The following is a 15915-nucleotide window of genomic DNA, read 5'->3' on the forward strand; positions in this document are numbered from 1 at the left end:
AAAACTTCTAACGACTTAGGGGGAAAAATCCAACAGTGGCTTTCCGAGATCTTCCGTAATGATAGCTCGTAATCCCATTTCAAAATTTATCCTGAAATTATATTATTTCTTTATAAGAATGATTAAGTTCACTCCCTACACAAAACAAGGTTTTACTGTCTCATTTAACATATTTAACTACTTAAATGTATTTTTTAAATCATATCATCAAGCCGAAGTAATTTCTGAAACACTAACATGACCTCCAAAAAAGGCCAGTTTACAATCTGAATTCTAGAATTCAGTAGTTAGATATCAGAGTTAGCAAAGCAAATTCTAGAATTCAGTAGTTAGATATCTATCAGTCAGAGTTAGCAAAGCAAATCTCACCAACACCATCAATATTTTATCACCACTGATGTCAACAACCAGTTGCTAATCTTCAAGACACTGACCTACCTATTCCCCAGGGGGCCTCCATTAAAAGACAAGACATACACATACAAAAGCTAACTCAAAGTTAACACAAAAGAAGGGTCAAATCAATGTAGCAAGGTGTCAGGAACTGAGACTTGGGAAGGAAAGAAGGAAATTTATAAGAAAAAGTTGCCTCTAACAAGAAGGTAGGCTAACTCTACTGGGCTGAAATCTGGCCAGAGGAACAGGACAATATTTTCAGATAATATTTTCAATACTTTCAGATAATAGCACTGTTCTATCATGCCAACCAAATCAATGCAGTTTCACACCCCACCCACCACTGAATACAGGACAGCACTGAATCCTTGCAAAGTTAGTTCCAAATTAATATTCACAAAATGTCAGTGCTACCAAAGGTGAAAGCAGCAGACTGGAAGGCTAGTTTACCAGCTAGGCTGACATAAGTATGGGAACATTAATTTGCAGTATCTGAACTCAGCTACTGCCAACTTTGCCCCATTAGTCATTTCATTAGGAGAAAAAAAAAAGACAAGATCTGATATACTTAAAACAATTAGAAGTTTAATTGCTACTGAACCACATTCAAGTTAGGCACCTTTAGCTATCATGGCCTTCTTCTCAGAGATACAATCAGGAAATTAGATCTCTGGACTCTAGAAGAATCATCATTTCAACAAAATAAGACTATTTTTCTCCCCAAACTATATCTAAACACACCTCAATTTGGTCAATGATTCTAACACTCATAGAAATTTGAATATTACAAAATGATCTGGTACTTTTAACAAAAGAAGGAGAAAATTCAATTCAATTCAACCCACAGGTTTTAAGGACCTGCTATCAGACAGCACCAGGCTAGGTATATAGAGTTAAAGATTAGAAAAGGCAAAGCTCACAATCACAAGACACTTACAAGGTAGGAATAAAAAGCGCATATAAAGAAAATGTTTTGAAGAACACTAACAAATATAATGTTGAGCACTGTCTTGGTTTAAGGAAACACATTGTTTCAGGAGACATGATTATTATTATACACTTTATAATGAAGTATCATACCAAGATTCTACTGTAAACACTTTTGCTTACTTCTACATGTAAATCATGCAGCCATCAAAAAGATGGCATTCCATGTGTTGATATGTAAATATGTCCAGATATATCAATAGAAATACTGAGCTGATCCCATTTAAAAAAGGAGAAATGCAGATAAATTGTGTTCACATGTTCCTGGTATACGGATATATTTAAAAATGAGGGGAAATTGTGGACGGATAAAAAAGAAACTCAGTGGGAATTTCTAGAGAACACAAAGAGGGAATCGGCAGTTAGAGGAATGTATACATTTGCACTTTGTTACTTGAATTTTTAGTGTAAGTATATGTCATCTTTATCATCTACCCACTTCTGTAATCATTGAACTCTTTCAACATATATTGAATGAACACACCTAAACTGAGTCAGGTACAATTCCAAATGCTGGGGATTCAAAAGTGAATCAAATTACCAAACCCTGATGGAAGACACACTTGCTGGTAAGAGATGGACAAGCAACTAAACCAAGCGTACATTGGACGCCGAGAAGAAGTGCCAAGGAGAAAAGCAAAGCAGGGCAAGAAACACTGGTCAGGAATCTGATAGAAACCAACCAAAGAACCCCAAATTCTAAAGGGCCAGAGAGTCTCCACCTTAGCACTTGGACATGAGGGGCATACAATTCTTAGATTCTCTGAGACACTGGGATAGTTATCATTATTTCTGGTCTCGACCCACTGAAACCCCATATCATTATCCAAATGTCCTCTAGGGCTCAAAAATCATCCCTAGAGAAGAAGGAGTCGATTATAGAGAAACAACCCAGAGATCATGAAGATTGCTCTCCTCTTCCCCATTGTGCTCCAATGAGCGACAGGAGGTAGGGAGAGAGCAGATCATAAAGGAAAGGTTTTTGTTTTTGTTTTTGTTTGTTAAATAAACCTTTTATTTTAAAATCGTTCTAGATTTACAGAGAAGCTGCAATTCCCTGTCTCCCCTGTTAACACCTCACATTAGTATAATACATTTGTCACAACTAATGAATGAATACTGATACATTATTGATTCAGGTCCATACTTTACTCAGATTTTCTTAAATTTTACCCAATATCCTCTTTCCACCCCAGGATCCCATTCAAACACACACACACACACACACACACACACACACACACACACACACACACTATATTCAGCAGTCCTGTCTCCTTAGACTCCTCTGAACTATGGTCTCTAAGATTTTCCTTGTTTTTAACAATCTTGATAATTTTGAGAAAAGTACTAATTAGGCATTTTGTAGAATATTCCTGAGGCAAAATGAACCTCAACTGAAATTTGTCTGATGGTTTTCTTATGCTTAGACTAGGATTGTGTTTTGAAAAGGATCACCACAAAGGTAACCTGTCATTTTCATCACATCAAAGGACATAATCACCTTATTATTGACACTACATATTGTTCACTTGATTGGGGGGGTGTCAGGTTTTTCCAGGGCAAAGTTATGCCATTTCCCCCTTTTCTGTACTGTACTCTTTGGAAAGAAATCACTGTATGCATTCATCCCATTCTTAATGGATGGAGAGCTATGCTACCCAAATCACTTAGAATTTTTCCATAAAATTAATTTGTCTGTTGACCTCTAATTACATATATAGTCAAAACATTTTTTTTAAGGACTTTGGATTTGCTACAAATAAAGTGGGAAACCACCAGATGACTCTGAAAAGTAGAGTGACATGGAGTGACATGATCTTATGACAGGGTCACTCTGGTATCTTTGAGAAAATGTAGGACAGCAAGAGCAAAAGCTGGAGGGAGTCCAGTCAGAGGCTACAGAAATAATGCAGGTGAGTGACCAGGTTGTCTTGATCCAAAAAGGTAATGATGACGATAGGGAGAAGCATCCAAATCTGGACCCATTTCAGGATTTGCTGATGAGCTGGAGAGAAGGAAGAAAAAGAGTATCAAAGAAGATTCCAAGAATTGTATGATGAGCAAAGAGAGCAGAACTGCCATGTGCCAGAAAGGAAAGACTAACAGAGAAGTAGGTTAGAGGGAATAATTTCAGGAGTTCAGTTATGAACAAGATAATTTAGAAATCGCTATGGTTTAGAAGTGGCCCCCAAAGGCCCATGTGTAAGACTTGGTACCCAACCTGTGGTGCTACCGGGAGATGGTAGACCCTTCATGAGATGGGGCCTACTGGAAGGGAGTTAGGTCACTGGAGGTCTTCCCTGAGGAAGTGAACCCCAACCACGTCCTCCCCACACCCTCTTTGCTTCCCAGCTGCCATGAGGTGAACCAGGCCTACGTTACCACCACAATGTACTGTGCTGCCACAGGCTCAAAGCAGCAGGGCCAAATAACCACTGAATGAAACCTGTTAAACCAGGAGTCAAAATAAACCTTTTCTCCTTCTAAACTGATAATCTCAGATACTGAGTCACAGCAACAGAGAGCTGACTAACCCAGAACAGCCTACAAACCCTTATCCAAATAAGGGTTTTCAGCAGGCAGACAGAGATGCAGGCAAAGTCCAACTGGAGGATTTACAGTATCAGGATACAAATGATAGTATCTGAAACAAGGAAACGGAATGAGAGGACAGACCAGGAGAACACCGAGGAAACAAAAAGGAAACCCAAGATGGAGCCTTGTTGCTCCCCAAGATCTGAGAAGAGGAAGAAGAACCAGCAAAGAGAGAGCAGAAGTAGTTAAGGGAACCAAGAAACAGTGGTGTAATGAAAACAAGAATGAATCTTTCTGAGCATTTGAATCTACCATCAGAACTTAGAAAGGACCCATAAATCCTGACGGGTGCCATACTGCCCTCACCACCACTGCTGAAAGGACCTGGTCACCTCCCCTCCAAGTCATGGGCCCAACATATAAAATTGCTGAGCTGTGCTCTCCCAAGTTACTCAGTCTAATCACTGTCCCTGCCAACACCCAGTGGGACCCCTAAACACAAAAATCACCTTCCACAACCCACCCAACACAGTTCTCATAGGACAAATCACAGTTGGGTAAACTTTCTGAAGCACATTCATAACTGAGGCTTTCTAAAACCCTGAATTTATTTTGTAAACCTGGCTAACAGAATACCACTGTAATTTGAGTAAATTATTACATACAATCTCTTGATCAGAAAAGAAAATTACTTTTTAGGAGATATTATTAACCCTACAGTAATATAAGCAACAACTGTAAACTTGGGTTTCACCAGAAAATACCATGATCAAAATTATGGCTGTTACTCTATGCAAAATAAGTAGTAAAGCTAAGAGTGGGAGATACCGATACTATTTCATCTGAAAAGTACATTATTACCTAGAGTTTATGCTTATGAAAATTAAACTCTGAAAACCATTTTTGCCCAAGGCTACACTTTGTTATTTAGAAGGCGATCATTCCACTTGCACTAGTGATTTAGGATTTCTGAAATACATTTTCCAAAGTGAAAAACAAAGAATGTTTACTTAGTTCAGTCTTAAAGAGCCCTCAGGTCCAATGCTTAAATATCTTTAGTATAGATTTCTGAAAATCCATTAATACAGGAAGAAAGATGATTTTTCTGGTAAAAATAAGATATTAATATCCTCATATTTCTCCATTAGAGAAATTCTCGTGTTAAGTGCTCCAATCAATTACTGTGGATGCATATTCTTCACAAAACAACAGACTATACTGAAAATATAAATGCGTATATACACATTTAAATCTTAAGTTTAAGACTTAGATACAGGGCAGTAGGTAGGATTCAGCATTACACATATCTAAGTTTTGTCAAAAATCAGTACATTTCTTAATGAGAGGGTGCCATTCTTACATGCACAGGTGGTCATTTTAGTCCTCTATACATTAGGAAAACATTATTAAACTTTTCACTCACATAAGATAAAAACATACAAAAATGTTAAAGAATTTTGTGTTCTCCTCAATGTGTCCTATTCCATATTTTCATTACATCAACATCAATGAGGGTGTCACTAGAATTTAAAACTTGGAATTGAGAGCTTAATGTTCAATTTAGTGTCACTTTTTTTTTTTTCTTTTTTCCTTTGGTGCTAGAGATGAGCCCAAGGTTTCACAAATAATAAGCACATATGCTACCACAGAGTTACACTTATTGCCATTTTCAAAGAACTTTTTAAAGAACTGTAAACTGCAAAGATAAACACATTTTCAAAGCAATGTCACAAAATTGTCAAAAGAAAATAAGAAGTAAATGATTTGCTTTAAGATTTTTTTTTGTATCAAATAAAATGTTCAGTGATTTCTAAAATCCCTTCAATAGAAGTCAAAAAATTATGTTACCAAAAAGGCTACTTGTTACTCGGCTATTATCTATTTATAGCTTCCAAAAACATTTGTAGAAGAAGCAAAAATCAAAATTAAACCTTGTAATAAATTATAAATGCAGACAGTACTTTTAAGAGCTTTCTGAAAAACTAATGAGTAGACCCCATTTATTTTCTAGGTGAATACTAATCTTTTAAACCCATACTAATAGAATTTTCAGTAAAAATGAGAGGAAGCTATGACTCTAAAAACTGAACAGTACTGAACTGTACTTTAGGCTTGGCATATATCAATTCATTACTTCTGGTAACTCCATTTATATGTTGTTGTGGGGTTTTTTTTTTTTTTTTTTTTTTGGTTGTAGATGGACACAATACCTGTATTTTATTTATTTATCTTTATGTGGTGCTGAGGATCAAACCCAGAACCTCACACGTGCTTGACAAGTGCCCTACCACTGAGCCACAACCACAGCCTCTTGCATGTTGTTTTGATTGGAGCTATAATAAGTCTGTGACTCTAAGATTTAAGTATTTTATTCATATGATTACCTGAGAAACTGGTCTTCAAATTCCTAATACGGACAGCACAGAGCTATAAACCTGACTTTCTCAGAACTTAAAACATCTGCATTTACATGATTTAATTAATCTCAAAGTTTTAAAAGTGTTTGCACCTGTAAGAGAGTAAAACATTTCTCAATAACCTCTAAAAGCTAACTGACCTACTATATGAACCTACAGAACATTTCCATTAGTAATATGAAGACCATTGTGTCTAGTTGTTTTGTGCTACAGTGACATTAAAAAACTAATAGTAAAAGTCAAGATGACGGCTGCACCTAGGTTTTTGGCTGAGAGAGGCACACCTGTGCTGTACCTCTTTTCTTCCTCTCTTCACAACTGGAGATGTGATCAGTGTACATTACCTATCCTCCAATCACTGCATGCACATTCCAGGACAAACTTGGCCACCAAGAAGCTCAATATTCTACGTATTGTGATTTAAGGTCATCTCACCTCATGTATTTTTCTCTGTAAAAAGAAATGATTTAAATGTTGTTTTAAAAGGGTGGCCTCTGATTAACACCGGCCACTTTTCCAAAAATAGGAAGGTTTTATTATAGGTCAAATTATGCTCTCTGTGTTCTTAGGAACACACACTAGCATTTCACTAAATAGTGGATCATGAATGTGAATGTTCCATGCATGCAGAAGTTCATCAGGCAGAAAGTCCCTCATCTTCCTTCCTCTCCTTAAAATGTTCTTATTGCCTATTCTCTTCTCCTCACACCTCAGAAGGGATTGGGGCCCACCCTACCCATAAACAGATATTCTCACTGCCATAAAAAATTCTGTCTCTTCTTCAGCTCTTTTCCCCTAAATTATCTCAGAAACTCAAACATGGTCAACAATCCCTTCACTGTAGCTGTCACCTTTTGCTGAGTCTACAAACAGATTCATCCCTGCTTATAATACACAACTCTCAACCTGCATTTCCTTTAAACTATTTTTCTCTCTCATACTGGCAAAGATCTAAAGAACAAAAACAAAACAAAAATAAAGTGGTTTCTCTGCATCACCTTGACCTCCTAATAGAACTCTTCTAAAAACCACGTTACCCTCACCTGCTCCACACAAATCCTTCAGATCCTTCTTGGCAAATAAAGTAACTTCTTCTGGCATCACAAGCTGATGTCCAATCCAATGATCACTTCTCAGTGCTCATCTTCTCTGATTTAATGTCACATTTGATGCTACTCACCCCTATCCCCAGCAATCCTGTGTCCTTTTTATTGTCAAACTACCTAAAAAACAAAGTCAATCCATAACATGTAAAGAACAAGACTCTACACCTTCCTGATTCTATTTAATACTCTTCTGTACATGTACTGCCTCTTTCACCTTAAAGTCTGGTATTACACTCTTGTGACTTTCAACTCTTCCCATATGTGCATATACTACCACCCTTAAAGATATCATCCACTCCACCTCAATCATGAAAAACCATGACTGAACCCCATATTCAATCCCTAACCTCTCAGGTGCCTTAGACCACTTTTCCTGAAAAACCATCAGACCTAAGCCTGTTTTCCACTCATTCTCCATAGCAAAATAGTAGCATTTTCACTGTATTTTCCTATTTCAGTGAGTAGTTTTACCAATTCCTCTACTCATTCAACTTGGCGACCAAAAAACAAAAATCAAATAGAGAAGAAGGGGCTGGGAAACAATACCTGGAATCTAGCACCAGCTTTGTCTCTAATCGACCATCTGAATTCAAAGAATTACTTCTGTGGACTCCATTTCTTTGACAAATTAGAAATTGGATAAAATTTTTATAGCCTTCTACCCTCCCCACATATTCCTTTTTCCCCTACCATCTCAAATTCAGGATTTCTATAACCTCTTTTTCCTGCCTGCCAAAATTCCATTTCTAAAGAGTTATCTAGATTTTGAGACTTTCTACTTCCTCAATTTCTCAAAACTGTTCCCTTCAGCCAGGCACAGTGACTCAATCCCAGGGACTCAGGATACTGAGGCAAGAGAATCCTAAATTCAAGGCTAGCCTCAGCAAATTGAAGAGACTCTCATCAACTTACAAATTTTTTGTCTCAAAGTAAAAAATAAGGACTGGAGATGTGACTCAGTGGGAAAGCACCCTGGGTTCAAGCTCAAGTACCATAAAACAAAAACAAAACAAAACAAAAATGTTCCTTTCCATTTCTGTTAATATGTTCTGGTTCACAGGTGCATTTGTTTTTAGGCATAGTGTTTTTAACACTTCTTTGGCATTCTGCCTATTCAAATTTCTTTGTGATTTTATTCACTAGTTTGAAAATAATATTTCTGCTTAAGTATACTCATCTTAACCTGTATTAAAGACTTTCAATAATCTGACCTCTATCTTTCCTAATCTGATTTCATTATTATTAATTCCTATTTCAAATCAAAACAGTGTACTAACCAGGAGGCTTGCAACAAGGTGAAACACCAAGCTGTCCTGAGCCAATGACAACACCCAGAGTTGAGGCTCAACTAATCCAACATCTACACCTCTTCCCTTCTGAAAAATAACGCAAACAAATTTATTTTGTTTTTCCTGTACTCCACTTTTCACATACAGCTTTATCTTCACTTTCAATGTTTCCTTCTTTTCCTCTATCCTCAATCCTTATTACGAAAACAATCCTCCAGATCTTTATAATCAATCTAAATCATTACCATAGGTTCTTCAATGTTCTACCTAGACAAAGAAAAAGATACATCATAAATCAAAAGAAAACAGGATTAAAAATGCACTGATAATAAGCTAACCAAGCATTCCCCTATAGACAGCATGACGCTCTTAGTACTCTCTTTCCTCCATTCATCACATTACAGTCAAGCCACACCATCCTATCTATAACTTGCTTTGCACATGCCATTTGCTTTCCTTGAACTATTCCCTCCTAATCCACTCTTCCCTCATAACTCATCCTTTCCTATATCTGCCTAATCCCAGATCTCCAGCTTGCTAAAATGTGTTGATGGACTGTCCTGACCCAAATGGATCTCTTGTAACATTGATTTTGATGTTTAATATACTTCTCCCTCAGTGGATTGCAATCTCTGTTAAGAGGAGGAAACCTAACTTGTTCACCACTGTATACTGCATTTAGCCCAAAGTTTGGAACAGAGAGGATCCACAGCTATTGGACTGGTAAATGGATAGATGGATTAAGATTAAGAACAGAGAATAAAAGGCAAGACTAAATAGGGGAGGGGAGACAAGGAGGGTCAATATGAAAAAAAATAATAATAATACATCCATTACTCTCAATAAGAAATCCAGGCACAATCACCAAGCCAGTAACAACACTGCAAATGGCCCTGCAGATGGCTCTAGATTCCAAGAGCCCAAAAAGAGGCCACTATCCACATCAAAATGCTTCAAAATTGGCTACAGGTAATGCCAGATGGGTGCCTGTACGATAGACCTTATCATGAAGCTCTATGCTTTTAATAGTCTCTGAAAGATAAAGATGACTAATTTTCTTAGAGGCTTAAGAAGATATATAATTACTTTATGGACTTCTCCTCCTATACAATGAACCTTGGAATTAAGTAAGAATTTAGATAATATTTAAATCTGAGACTTTCAGAAAGGAAGACTTTTAAAAAAAATAAAAACATGCTATATACAATATATACTTTATATATTTCTAATTTGATTGAATACATTTTTAAGTTTAATGCTCCTCTTAGATATGAAAGGAGAAAATAGCAATTTTCTAATATTAAATGTCTATCACCCATTTTTAAAACTCCTTTCCAGAATAAATGGATAAGCCAACACTCGAAAAATGAACAACTGAGGCCAGAAGACAGAACTTGGTTTCATCTCTACATTATCTGCTCAAAAGAACACTTTCCTACTGTAGATTCCCAGTCACAAAGATTAAAATGCACAGTAAGCCTTATGGCTTCTATTAAATCAGGAGATAATTTCAGCCACAAATTGGGCCATTGAGATAGAATGTAATGCAGTAATAGTATTTTAAACTGATTTGGCTCCTTATTGATTCTATGTAAAATCAGACATATTTGCATGAAAAACAGGTGGTAGCAGACTTCCTGAGGATTTAAACAAAGTCTTTAAGATTCGTCCCATTTTTAAAATTTGAAGAAAATTACTACTTCATAGGTGGCTCTAGAGCTAAGCCTAAAGACATACATACACTAGAATGGCAAGGATCCAGCGAAGTGAAAACAGTGTTAATTTGCACCACAACTTTTAACATGGATCTAAATGATTTTCTACCATGATGAGAACCCAACAGACACTTTTAGTGACAAATTAAAAGATACAAATAAGGGGCTGGGGATATGGCTCAGCAGTCAAGAGCTTGCCTAGTATGTGTGAGGCCCCCAGCACTTACTAAAAAAAAAAAAAAAAAAAAAAAGAACACAGGTGGCCAAAATGATTTTTATGAAGTCCTGTCTTACTTCCACAGTGACAAAGAATTTGGCTTTTCTAAGATGTTAATTTTTCCAGAAATGGATATACAAATGCAAGTTTTAATCAAAACTTAACATTGAGCTTGTTAAACAGCACATTTGACATAACAGTCAGCTGTTGTTTTTTACAACTACATAATATTTGAAGTATTTTTACATCATAAACCTTCTAATACATAACAAGGTAAAAGGGATAATTCTAATTGTGGAATCAGAGCTGTCCTCCTAAGACACAAAGACAAACACCAAAATTAAGCTATATAACTAGGGTACCTGAGTACCTGTAACAACTAAATGTGTCAGATAACATAACCTACACTCTTCCAATGAACGACACAACCATTGCCTATTTTCAACACCCGCCAAGTATCTTCTTAAACTATTCAATACTGAATAGATGATGCACTAGGAATCTGCTTTTGGAAAAGGTAAGTAAGTAATTGAAGGTTGATGCACCTCTTATGATTTGTAAGTCACTTTAAAAAAAAAAAAAAGGAAAGGAAAGGAAAAAACTCTCCTCTACCAGTCACCATGGAGTTAACAAAAGCCACTTAATGAAACCATGGTCCAAACACATGCAAAAAAAAAAATTAACTGCATAAAAAATATTTATGAGTTTATTTTCCTAATACATACAATTGCATCCTTGTTTCCAAAGCTCTGCAATTCAGATTACTGGGTTCATTTAAAAAAAAAAAAAAAAATCTTAAGAGAAAGTTACCTTCCTAAAAGAAAGCACCTTCCTAAGAAGTACTGAAAAGCCAGAATCTCTTTAATGAAAATCTTACAAGTTTCTCTTCCAGAGAACAGAAACAACTGACAAACCGCATTTTTTACAAACATTTAGTCCCGCAGTGTAGCAACCGCAAGTCTTCAATCTGCATTCAACCAGTTGCACCTAAACCTCAGGACAGCACTCCTACAGGGCACAAAACATCTAAGACAACTCTGCGACTCCATTTCAAAGACCCCACTCTCCGCGACGGGCCTTTCTTTCATCTCACCTACGTAGTAAATGTTTCATAAACTGGAAGAGATCAGTCAATCCAGGAGCCGGCAGGAGTGTTACCCGCAAGGAGAAGCGGAGCGGTGCAAGGTGTTCCGGGCTGGGGTCAGCAGCGCTCACCCTCTGCCGCCCGGAGCCAGCGCAACGAGGCCGCCGCGATGTCCAGCAATGGCTCCCCGGGCCAGACCCCGCGCTCAGGGCCCGCCGCCGGCTCGCTGCAGCACCAGACCCAGTAATTACCATGCCGTTCACGTCGCCAATTACCACCCCCAAGCCACTCCGCCTCCGCATCCTCCCAAGCCGCCGCAAACCCGGCGCCAGGACTGAACTTTCCAGGGGGAAAGAAGAGGACTCAACTCCTTACCACCTTCCAGCTGGGCTCTTTCTTTCTCCCGATTTACTGGGATACCGGGAGGAGCAGACTCCTGAGCTGGACAGCCTCAAGAAGGCACTCACCTAACAGCCAGCCCTAGGGAACAAGTTGCATGCCCGCCGGGCACAGACGCTCCAGCCCGACAGCCGCAGAGCGGCGCTGCGCCCTCACCTACTTTCCAAACTTTCCTCCCTTCAAACTTACTGCAAAGTTGGCCCCAAGTGCCAACAGCGCGCTCGGGGCACGCACCTCGTCGCCTCAGCGCGCCCCCGAGCGGGGAGCGGGTCTGCCGGGGACCTCACTGGGTCCGCACGTCCGCATGGTGCTGGCAGCCGGCTTCACCACTCGCCGCCTGCGCTGCCGGCACCGAGGTGTCCAGCTCGGCCCAGTGCCTCAGGAACTCCACATGGAAGATATCCCTCCGCCTGCGGCCACGCCTGCGTGCGCCGGCGCTCGTTTCTCCAGCGCGGAAACTCTAGCTGACTTTCTGCGGCGGCGGGACTCAGAGCTCAAGGGGTCCTGGGCAACAACAATCTGCCCCAGGTCAAAAGAAACCTTGAACCTACAAAGGCCAGCTCTGTGCAGGGATAAGAGCAAGCACCGGGGCTAGCGAGGAACAGCTTTGGGCTGATTCTAATGCCGTTAGGTATGGCCAGCACGCAGATGCTGGTGAAAATATGGAATGTTCCCCTTTAGGAAAGGGGAAACATTCGCTTGGCTTAGAAAAAGAAAAAAAGCTGAGGGCAAGGTCCCCTACGCGTCCCTCAGCCTTTTTTAGAACTTTCAGGAAATTCCTGAATCTGCATTTGAATGCCTGGGTTCTGGGTCTGCGTCGGTTTGGTGGAATAAACTACTACAGGTCACAAAAGGAATGTAGTTAAGATAGGAATCTACTTCCTCCTGAAATCTAAGCTAAGTCCGAGGGGAAAGGAGGTATTTCCTCCGCGACCTCTTTGTGCAGAACTAGTTAGACCCCAGAACCTTCCGGGTCCGGCAGATAACCCCAACGCCAGCCTCTCCCGGCACCACCACCAACACCCCTCCACCCCCACCCCTCGCCAACTCCCCGTCTGCGGACAAAAGGCAGCCAAGTCACCTCGTGCACTCTCCCCAGATAGTTCCGCAAACTGCATCCAGTCTAACAACTACAAGTTCCCCAGGGAGAAAAGGGAGCCCCCGACGCCGGCGCCAAACGCCCCCATGCTGGTAACACTCTTGCGGGGGGGGGAGCGCCCCGTCTCTGCGTCCCAGGGCTGAAAGCCCATCCCTGCACCCACAGATCTCCAAACGGGCTTAGCGCAACTGAGACTCAGCCGAAACCCTGAGCGTTCAGGAGCGTTAAGACGCAGCCCAGGGAAGAGAGCGAACTTGACCTCGGAAAGTTTCTGGGGCTTCAACATTTTCACACTGTGTGGACCAAGAGATCTGATTTTCCTGGGACCGGTGGAGGGAGCTACAGGGGGAATGACGAGACAGATATGGACGAAAGAGACCAGTGTTAGAACACTGTTTCCTTGGTTCAAAGTTAATATCACTTCCTAAGCTATCTTAAATAAGATGACTGAAAAAAATAATGGTGTCTAGCATGTTATGATGGGGAAGAAAAAATAATGCCTACAGAATGGGGGTGCGGGTTCATAGCACCATATTCGCTGATCACTATTTAGAATACACATAAATTCACATACTCAGTAAACACCACCATCCAAAGACTTGTTTGGTCACTGCCACAATTGCGCAAAGTGCTACTAGTGTTACAGGTCAATTTCATACATGGAACACCTCGAAAGTGAATGACCTGATCTCCAAGCTCAACCGGTTTGCGCCCCTTGCTGAATTCTCAGAAAAATACCACCACACAACAACGCCAGCCGTTCAGGGGTTGGGAGACGCAGAGCATGGTGTAGTACCAGGAGGGAAAAGGAAGAATAGTAAAAAGTACAAAAATACCATTCCTTAACATAAAATTACAGGATTCTCTGAATGGCATAAAAGAATCCTGGAGAAAATTGTTATCTATTAATAAATAATAGGCTTACTAGAACTAAACATCTATTTGAGAATCCCGAGTTGCCAGGCTCACCGAGAAATCTAATTGCCTGGAAGAAGTTGCACTTCGTCGCCACGGGATCCACAGAGATTCAGACTCTGGTGCTGCCAGGATTTTACTGATCCTTTAGCCCCTACATAACGAAATGGAGATGACTTTTCGGCCAATGTCGAATTACCTTCACATAAAAGAAAAATGTGATTCAAGTTCCACATGTGTCCTTTATAAAGAATCAACCCGATCCCCTAGAGACTCATGGAAATTAAGGGGAAGGGGGCAGTTCCCAATACTAAAAACCTTTCCTCCAGGACTGCCTTTGAATCTAGTTCACCCGGGCTGATTTTTGGAAATTTACCGCCCGTTTGGGTGGTAAATTAAGGCTGCTGAAGCAGTGGCGACTGAGCTCGCGTCCAAGTCCCTGGAGTGCTCCGCAGTCACAGGTCCAAGTTCGCCTTCCGCGCGGAATCCGGCAAGGAGTGCGCTTTGCCGGGTGTCCAGACTAGAGGGCGCTGCGCCACTGCAGATCATGCGGTCCCCGATGCGCCCTCCCTGGGCACCATTTCTAGAATAAGTTACGTTCGAAATAACGTACAAACGGCATCGCTTCTCAAGTTCTTTTGAACAGTGCTCTGTATGTATTTTTTGAGTTCCAAAAGCTATGCACACAGATCTTTCATTCCCAAGCCCTGCACAACCAGAGTGTTGTGCAGTTCCTTGAGCGCAGAGCCTGCGAGATGCACGCATATCCAGCATTCTCTTGGAGCCAAAGAGCCCATGTTATTTCATTTACCTTTAAACTTAAAAAAAAAAAAAAGCATGTATTAAACAAAGGACTTACCACTCTAGTCCAGTCCTCGGTGATCCGCTTTGCGCTCCCAGGCAGTTGGGTAATTCGCACGCGGTTTGGATATTGTTAAGAGCCGTGTTTGAAGTACCAACTTTGCCTCTCTTGGATCTTCAGCATATCCCCAACCAGAGTGCGATCCGCCCGCGCTGCTGGGACCCAGGTGGCCGCATCTCCAGAGGCTTCCGACCAGGGGGAAACTTGAGCACCAAAAGGAGACGAAAAGAGAATGCGCGAGCGCTGGAGAGGGCAGAAGAGAAGCCAAGTTTGTCAGGACATGTCCAGGCAGCCAGCCGCCTAGTTGAGGAGTTGCGGCCGGGAGCTGCGGCGGATCGCAGTCTCTTTTCCCCACTCCCTCCCTCTTGGAGGAACTGGGGGAGGGGAGATGACGTCAGCGCCCCGCCTCGCCCCCAGCTCTCCAGTGAGCTAGGGGTTCTCTGACTGGGTCTGCCTCCCTAGCAGTTGCGGCTGCCAGTGCCGTGGCTGCTGAGGACCCCCTGCTGCAGCGGGTCCCTGTGGTCAGAGCCGTCCCCTCGGTGAAATGTCTGCACTTCACCCTGCCTAGTCGCGCTCGCGTTCCTCTCACTCAGCACCTGAGCGGCCCCCGGACCCTCTGCGCGCACCTCTGGGGCTGACAAACCCGCTCCGGCAGCGTTTCCCACGCCTCGGACTGCAGGTGATGCTCTTCCTCTTCTGCAGCTGAAATTCGTCGCGACGTGTCGCTTGCTCGGTTTTTGCAGGGTGGAAGCATGAACCGTCTCTGCAGACTGGACTGGACGACTTGTACTTTATACTCCTCCAACTTCTGGATGTGATATGTTAAATACTTTTTGTGCTCTTAGAGCTGTTTGTGGTCTTTGTGTTGAAAATCACGTCGTCGTATTTTAA

The 15915-nt window shown here is 41.1% G+C and overlaps 1 protein-coding gene across 7 annotated transcripts in view; it reads right to left on the minus strand.

The window, feature by feature from the left end:
* Positions 1 to 15390, minus strand: part of Fat1 (FAT atypical cadherin 1) — a 123984-nt gene extending 108594 nt beyond the window's left edge. For 3 of the 7 annotated variants that reach the window (XM_078031071.1, XM_078031070.1, XM_040294826.2), the window contains exon 1: positions 12338 to 12513. The gene's annotated coding sequence lies outside the window, so the exon portion shown is untranslated. The other 4 variants (XR_013430320.1, XM_021729024.3, XM_040294835.2 and 1 more) reach the window with 4 other exon arrangements.
* Between the last annotated feature and the right edge of the window lie 525 nt (positions 15391 to 15915).

The sequence above is a fragment of the Ictidomys tridecemlineatus genome, chromosome 14 (genome assembly GCF_052094955.1).
Source record: "Ictidomys tridecemlineatus isolate mIctTri1 chromosome 14, mIctTri1.hap1, whole genome shotgun sequence".
In the NCBI taxonomy this organism is placed as follows: Eukaryota; Metazoa; Chordata; class Mammalia; order Rodentia; family Sciuridae; genus Ictidomys; species Ictidomys tridecemlineatus.